The following is an 8,206-nucleotide window of genomic DNA, read 5'->3' as shown; positions in this document are numbered from 1 at the left end:
GAGGCGTGAATCTTTTAAAAATATTTTTCCGGCCTCTACTACTCTGAGGCGTGGATTTTTAAAAATATTTTTTTCTGCCTCTACTACTCTGATGCGTGGATTTTTAAAAATATTTTTTCTGCCTCTACTACTCTGAGGCGTGGATTTTTAAAAATATTTTTTCTGCCTCTACTACTCTGAGGCGTGGATTTTTAAAAATATTTTTTCTGCCTCTACTACTCTGAGGCGTGGATTTTTAAAAATATTTTTTCTGCCTCTACTACTCTGAGGCGTGGATTTTTAAAAATATTTTTTCTGCCTCTACTACTCTGAGGCGTGGATTTTTAAAAATATTTTTTCTGCCTCTACTACTCTGAGGCGTGGATTTTTAAAAATGTTTTTTCTGTCTCTACTACTCTGAGGCGTGGATTTTTAAAAATATTTTTTCTGCCTCTACTACTCTGAGGCGTGGATTTTTAAAAATATTTTTTCTGCCTCTACTACTCTGAGGCGTGGATTTTTAAAAATATTTTTTCTGCCTCTACTACTCTGAGGCGTGGATTTTTAAAAATATTTTTTCTGCCTCTACTACTCTGAGGCGTGGATTTTTAAAAATATTTTTTCTGCCTCTACTACTCTGAGGCGTGGATTTTTAAAAATATTTTTTCTGCCTCTACTACTCTGAGGCGTGGATTTTTAAAAATATTTTTTCTGCCTCTACTACTCTGAGGCGTGGATTTTTAAAAATATTTTTTCTGCCTCTACTACTCTGAGGCGTGGATTTTTAAAAATATTTTTTCTGCCTCTACTACTCTGAGGCGTGGATTTTTAAAAATATTTTTTCTGCCTCTACTACTCTGAGGCGTGGATTTTTAAAAATATTTTTTCTGCCTCTACTACTCTGAGGCGTGGATTTTTAAAAATATTTTTTCTGCCTCTACTACTCTGAGGCGTGGATTTTTAAAAATATTTTTTCTGCCTCTACTACTCTGAGGCGTGGATTTTTAAAAATATTTTTTCTGCCTCTACTACTCTGAGGCGTGGATTTTTAAAAATATTTTTTCTGCCTCTACTACTCTGAGGCGTGGATTTTTAAAAATATTTTTTCTGCCTCTACTACTCTGAGGCGTGGATTTTTAAAAATATTTTTTCTGCCTCTACTACTCTGAGGCGTGGATTTTTAAAAATATTTTTTCTGCCTCTACTACTCTGAGGCGTGGATTTTTAAAAATATTTTTTCTGCCTCTACTACTCTGTGGCGTGGATTTTTAAAAATATTTTTTCTGCCTCTACTACTCTGAGGCGTGGATTTTTAAAAATATTTTTTCTGCCTCTACTACTCTGAGGCGTGGATTTTTAAAAATATTTTTCCGGCCTCTACTACTCTGAGGCGTGGATTTTTAAAAATATTTTTCCGGCCTCTACTACTCTGAGGCGTGGATTTTTAAAAATATTTTTCCGGCCTCTACTACTCTGAGGCGTGGATTTTTAAAAATATTTTTCCGGCCTCTACTACTCTGAGGCGTGGATTTTTAAAAATATTTTTCCGGCCTCTACTACTCTGAGGCGTGGATTTTTAAAAATATTTTTCCGGCCTCTACTACTCTGAGGCGTGGATTTTTAAAAATATTTTTTCTGCCTCTACTACTCTGAGGCGTGGATTTTTAAAAATATTTTTTCTGCCTCTACTACTCTGAGGCGTGGATTTTTAAAAATATTTTTTCTGCCTCTACTACTCTGAGGCGTGGATTTTTAAAAATATTTTTTCTGCCTCTACTACTCTGAGGCGTGGATTTTTAAAAATATTTTTTCTGCCTCTACTACTCTGAGGCGTGGATTTTTAAAAATATTTTTTCTGCCTCTACTACTCTGAGGCGTGGATTTTTAAAAATATTTTTTTCTGCCTCTACTACTCTGAGGCGTGGATTTTTAAAAATATTTTTTTCTGCCTCTACTACTCTGAGGCATGGATTTTTAAAAATATTTTTTCTGACTCTACTACTCTGAGGCGTGGATTTTTAACAATATTTTTTCTGCCTCTACTACTCTGAGGCGTGGATTTTTAAAAATATTTTTTCTGCCTCTACTACTCTGAGGCGTGGATTTTTAAAAATATTTTTTCTGCCTGATCTTTTTTTAATATTTTTGATCCTCTGATGACCTTTTTTATCCGTTTTATTAAATTAAACGTGTATGTATATACATGTCACTTAAAGGTCCATTGTCGAACCATTAGTCTCAGCCTGGATATTTTTTCCTACGTGCCTCCGCGCGAGCGTAATGTAATTTAGTGTAAGGCTTTTGCTCACCACTGTCAAGTTTACTCCCAGCCTTTACACCTTTGGCTATTCTGTTTGCATTCTTAGCCACATTACCAGCCGCACCGCCAGCGATTCTTGCCTTAAAAAGAAAAAAAAACATTTCAAAAAAATTGGGTTTCGATTTTGTTGAAGTTAAGTTGACTTACTATTGCCCCAATTAGTGCACCAAAGGCCTCCACTTGGATACCCTCAAATAAAATGACCAGAATAACTGATAAAATAAAGAGGCTAAGGACCTGCATTGTGCGACAGGTTGCTTTGATTAAAATCCATTGAAAATGTTATTGACTTATATAGCTTCTTGGTACTGACAATCAAGTGATACTAATAATTAATACGGTAGTTAATAATTTCAAACCGCAATATTGAAATAATTCAATGTATTATTTTACATTAACGAGTCATTGGAAAGTTTGAAAATTTTGTCATATAAAGATTACTGAGGGCATAGTATTATACTACATATTTAAAATGTTTAAATTTGTTGTTGTTTTCTGAAAATTATTTTTAATTATTCTTTATGATCTTTTTTTAAATGTTTCATGTATTTTGTCCACAATTTTTTTGCCATGTTCTTTTGCACTGTTCCACACTTTAGGACCATGTTCTTCTACTGCGTTCCACACTGTCTGAAAACCAGCTGTCATCAAGAAAACCTTTGCCTGAAAAAAGAAAATAAATAAGGAATTTTTTTTTTTTTAATTCCATAATAAATTTACTTACACCCGCTATTACGGGACCTAGGAAGGCCTCCACCTGGATTGAATTATAGAACATCATTAGTATAGTTGAAAAAATTATTATATTTAAAATATTCATTTTAAAACTGCCTTCCAAGCCTATAGAAATTATACTGTCACACACACACGATAATGGGTTCTAGTTATTTATATAAAATATTTGGAAAGATTGAATTTTTTAGTTCCGCCAAATTCCATAAGCATTTGTTACGATTCTGCTTCGAATTTGTTACAGTTTATGGTTTATTAATGTAAGAAGATTGTGAAGAAAATGCTTGAGGGGAGAATATCTTTCAAGTATTTTTATTTAATATTTCTTCAAAGATTTTAAGGAGAGAAGTCGCAAAAATATCTCCCTAGAGATGATAATGAGAAAATTGTGTTTATTTAGAATGTGTGCTGCATACTTTTAGGCAAACAAAAAAAGTAAACACCAAAACACATATTATGGTCTTCAGTTGCTCCCAATAAAATCTTTAAAAATCCGCGCCCATTGTGGTCTTTGGTTGCTCCCAAAAAATCTTTATAAACCCACGCCCATTGTATCGTAGAAGTTTTCATCTTTGCTAACCACAAAAGCCCATTACCATTTGTGGTTACATGAGTTGTATATTTCCCCTTTACAAACTATTTAAAATGGAAATTTCCAAAACAGCAACGTGTGATTAGAAATCATAATGGAGAATGATGTCATTAACCATTTATCGATTGCCATAATTAGGGCTCCGTCATGAACTTCATCAAAGTCATAGTTTTCAGTTCGTTGTTAGTTCTTCTCTGTATACAGAATGTTGAAGCCAAAGGCTATGGAGGAAAAATTTTGGGAAAGATTATTGTGAGTATACTTTTCTTTCCTATTGTTATTGTTGCTAAATTCAATATTTTCCTCCGGTTTAGGGTCTATTTCTACGTAAACCTATGAGCCATGGCGCAAAGAAAATGGGTAAAAATGCAATTGAGGATGTATCAAAGGCACTCGATGAAGCTACATTAAAACATGGATAATAACCTCGGATGAACCAAACGAACAGAAAATAACGAGGGTTAAATAAATTTCAATTTTAAAAACTATATTTTTAATAGAAAAAATAAAAATAAAAGAAAATATTCCAAGCTTCTTTCAGAGGCTTGAGAAAATATTCTTAAAAATTCCACGACTCTTTCAGAGGCTTGAGAAAATATTCTTAAAAATTCCACGTCTCTTTCAGAAGCTTGAACAAATATTCTTAAAAATTCCACGCCTCTTTCAGAGGCTTGAGAAAATATTCTTAAATATTCCACGCCTCTTTCAGAGGCTTGAGAAAATATTCTTAAATATTCCACGCCTTTTTAAGAGGCTTAAAAAAATATTCTTAAAAATTCCACGGCTCTTTCAGAGGCTTGAGAAAATATTCTTAAAAATTTCACGCCTCTTTCTGAGGCTTTAAAAAAAATATTCTTAAAAATTCCACGCCTCTTTCAGAGGCTTCAGAAAATATTCTTAAAAATTCTACGCCTCTTTCAGAGACTTGAAGAAATATTCTTAAAAATTCCACGCCTCTTTCAGAGGCTTGAAAAAATATTCTTGAAAATTCCACGACTCTTTAAGAGGCCTGAGCAAATATTCTTAAAAATTCCACGCCTTTTTCAAAGACTTGAAGAAATATTCTTAAAAATTCCACGCCTCTTTCAGAGGCTTGAAAATATTCTTAAAAATTCCACGCCTCTTTCAGAGACTTGAAGAAATGTTCTCAAAAATTCCACGCCTATTTCAGAGGCTTGAAAAAATATTCTTAAAATTCCACGCCTCTTTCAGAGGCTTAAAAAAATATTCTTAAAAATTTCACGGCTCTTTTAGAGGATTGAAAAAAATATTCCTAAAAATTCCACGGCTCTTTCATAGGCTTGAAAATTATTCTTAAAATCCCACGTCTCTTTCAGAGGCTAGAAAAAATATTCTTAAAAATTCCATGCCTCTTTCAGAGGCTATAAAAAATATTCTTAAAAATTCCACGCCTCTTTCAGAGGCTATAAAAAATATTCTTAAAAATTCCACGCCTCTTTCAGAGGCTTCAAAAAATATTCTTTAAAATTCCACGCCTCATTCAGAGGGTTGAAAAAAATATTCTTAAAAATTCCACGCGTCTTTCAGAGGCTTCAAAAAATATTCTTTAAAATTCCACGCCTCATTCAGAGGGTTGAAAAAAATATTCTTAAAAATACCACGCCTCTTTCAGGGGCTTCAAAAATAATTTTTTAAAAGTTCCGAGCCTTTTGCAGACATTTAAAAAAAAATCTTTAAAATTCCACGCCTTTTCCAGAGGTCTTAAAAATATTCTTAAAAATTTCACGACTTTTGCAGTAGTTTGGAGGCTTGAAAAAATATTCTTAAAAGTTGCACGCCTCCTTCAGAGGCTTGAAAAAATATTCTTAAAAGTGCCACGCCTCTTTCAGTGGATTGAAAAAATATTCTTAAAAGTGCCACGCCTCTTTCAGAGGCTTGAAAAAATATTCTTAAAAGTGCCACGCCTCTTTCAGAGGCTTGAAAAAATATTCTTAAAAGTGCCACGCCTCTTTCAGAGGCTTGAAAAAATATTCTTAAAAATTTCTAGCCTTTTCCAGACGTCTTAAAAAAATTCTTAAAAATTCCACGCCTTTTCCAGAGGTTTTAAAAAATATTCTTACAAATTCCACGCCTCTTTCAGAGGCTTGAGAAAATATTCTTACAAATTCCACGCCTCTTTCAGAGGCTTGAGAAAATATTCTTAAAAATTCCACGCCTCTTTCAGAGGCTTGAGAAAATATTCTTACAAATTCCACGCCTCTTTCAGAGGCTTGAGAAAATATTCTTAAAAATTCCACGCCTCTTTCAGAGGCTTGAGAAAATATTCTTAAAAATTCCACGCCTCTTTCAGAGGGTTGAGAAAATATTCTTAAAAACTCCACGTCTCTTTCAGAGGCTTGAAAAAATATTCTTAAAAATTCCACGACTCTTTCAGAAGCTTGAAAAATATTTTAAAAAATTCCACGCCCCTTTCAGAGGCTTGAAACAATATTTTTAAAAATTCCACGACTCCTTCAGAGGCTTGAGAAAATATTCTTAAAAATTCCACGCCTCTTTCAGAGGCTTGAGAAAATATTCTTAAAAATTGCACGCCTCTTTCAGAGGCTTGAGAAAATATTCTTAAAAATTCCACGGCTCTTTCAGAGGCTTAAGAAAATATTCTTAAAAATTCCAACCCTCCTTCCAAAGCTTCAGAAGCTTGGGAATATATTCTTTAAAATTCCACGCCTCTTTCAGGGTCTTGGAAATATATTCTTAAAAACACCACGTCTCGTGCAGAAGCTTGAAAAAATATTCTTAAAAATTTCACGCCTCTTTCAGAGGCTTGAGAAAATATTCTTAAAAATTCCACGCCTCTTTCAGAGGCTTGAAAAAATATTCTTAAAAATTCCTCGCCTCTTTCAGAGGCTTGAGAAAATATTCTTAAAAATTCCACGACTCTTTCAGAGGCTTGAAAAAATATTCTTAAGAATTCCACGCCTCTTTCAGAGGCTTGAGAAAATATTCTTAAAAATTCCACGCCTCTTTCAGAGGCTTAAAAAAAATATTCTTAAAAATTCTACACCTCTTTCAGAGGCTTGAGAAAATATTCTTAAAAATTCCACGCCTCTTTCAGAGGCTTGAGAAAATATTCTTAAAAATTCCACGCCTCTTTCAGAGGCTTGAGAAAACATTCTTAAAAATTCCACGCCTCTTTCAGAGGCTTGAGAAAATATTCTTAAAAATTCCACGCCTCTTTCAGAGGCTTGAGAAAATATTCTTAAAAATTCCACGCCTCTTTCAGAGGCTTGAGAAAATATTCTTAAAAATTCCACGCCTCCTTCAGAGGCTTGAGAAAATATTCTTAAAAATGCCACGCCTCTTTCAGAGGCTCGAGAAAATATTCCTAAAAATTCCACTCCTATTTCAGAGGCTTGAGAAAATATTCTTAAAAATTCCACGCCTCTTTCAGAGGCTTGAGAAAATATTCTTAAAAATTCCACGCCTCTTTCAGAGGCTTGAGAAAATATTCTTAAAAATTCCACGCCTCTTTCAGAGGCTTGAGAAAATATTCTTAAAAATTCCACGCCTCTTTCAGAGGCTTGAGAAAATATTCTTAAAAATTCCACGCCTCTTTCAGAGGCTTGAGAAAATATTCTTAAAAATTCCACGCCTCTTTCAGAGGCTTGAGAAAATATTCTTAAAAATTCCACGCCTCTTTCAGAGGCTTGAGAAAATATTCTTAAAAATTCCACGCCTCTTTCAGAGGCTTGAGAAAATATTCTTAAAAATTCCACGCCTCTTTCAGAGGCTTGAGAAAATATTCTTAAAAATTCCACGCCTCTTTCAGAGGCTTGAGAAAATATTCTTAAAAATTCCACGCCTCTTTCAGAGGCTTGAGAAAATATTCTTAAAAATTCCACGCCTCTTTCAGAGGCTTGAGAAAATATTCTTAAAAATTCCACGCCTCTTTCAGAGGCTTGAGAAAATATTCTTAAAAATTCCACGCCTCTTTCAGAGGCTTGAGAAAATATTCTTAAAAATTCCACGCCTCTTTCAGAGGCTTGAGAAAATATTCTTAAAAATTCCACGCCTCTTTCAGAGGCTTGAGAAAATATTCTTAAAAATTCCACGCCTCTTTCAGAGGCTTGAGAAAATATTCTTAAAAATTCCACGCCTCTTTCAGAGGCTTGAGAAAATATTCTTAAAAATTCCACGCCTCTTTCAGAGGCTTGAGAAAATATTCTTAAAAATTCCACGCCTCTTTCAGAGGCTTGAGAAAATATTCTTAAAAATTCCACGCCTCTTTCAGAGGCTCGAGAAAATATTCCTAAAAATTCCACTCCTCTTTCAGAGGCTTGAAAAAATATTCTTAAAAATTCCACGCCTCTTTCAGAGGCTTGAGAAAATATTCTTAAAAATTCCACGCCTTTTTCAGAGGCTTGAGAAAATATTCTTAAAAATTCCACGCCTCTTTCAGGGGCTTGAGAAAATATTCTTAAAAATTCCACGCCTTTTCAGAGGTTTGAGAAAATATTCTTAAAAATTCCACGCCTCCTTCAGAGGCTTGAGAAAATATTCTTAAAAATTCCACGCCTCTTTCAGAGGCTTGAGAAAATATTCTTAAAAATTCCACGCCTCTT

The sequence above is a fragment of the Musca autumnalis genome, unplaced genomic scaffold, assembly GCF_047663935.1.
Source record: "Musca autumnalis isolate F117 unplaced genomic scaffold, ASM4766393v1 scaffold_2, whole genome shotgun sequence".
Lineage (NCBI taxonomy): Eukaryota > Metazoa > Arthropoda > Insecta > Diptera > Muscidae > Musca > Musca autumnalis.
The sequence above is the reverse complement of the archived record's forward strand: the minus strand, read 5'-3'. Positions refer to the sequence as shown.